We start from the raw sequence: 279 nt of genomic DNA, 5'->3' as shown, positions 1-279 counted from the left end.
TTTGCAATGGACCACAGCTGCAGCTTTCCTGCAGCAGAAATATAAATATAAATAAATATAAATAAAAATAAATATAAATAAATATAAATAAATAAATATAACTATAAATATAAATTAATATAAATGGAAAGGTTTGGGGGTATGCAGATGAGCTGGGTAGAGAGGCATATAAGGTGTTTATGTCGCAGCTGCATGTACGACCCATATATATATATATATATATATATACATATATATATATATATATATATATATGTATATATGTATATATATATATAT

This window comes from Eimeria mitis, genomic scaffold (genome assembly GCF_000499745.2).
Source record: "Eimeria mitis Houghton genomic scaffold, Emh_scaff2240, whole genome shotgun sequence".
Classification (NCBI taxonomy): Eukaryota; Apicomplexa; class Conoidasida; order Eucoccidiorida; family Eimeriidae; genus Eimeria; species Eimeria mitis.
Note: the sequence above shows the minus strand (reverse complement) of the source record.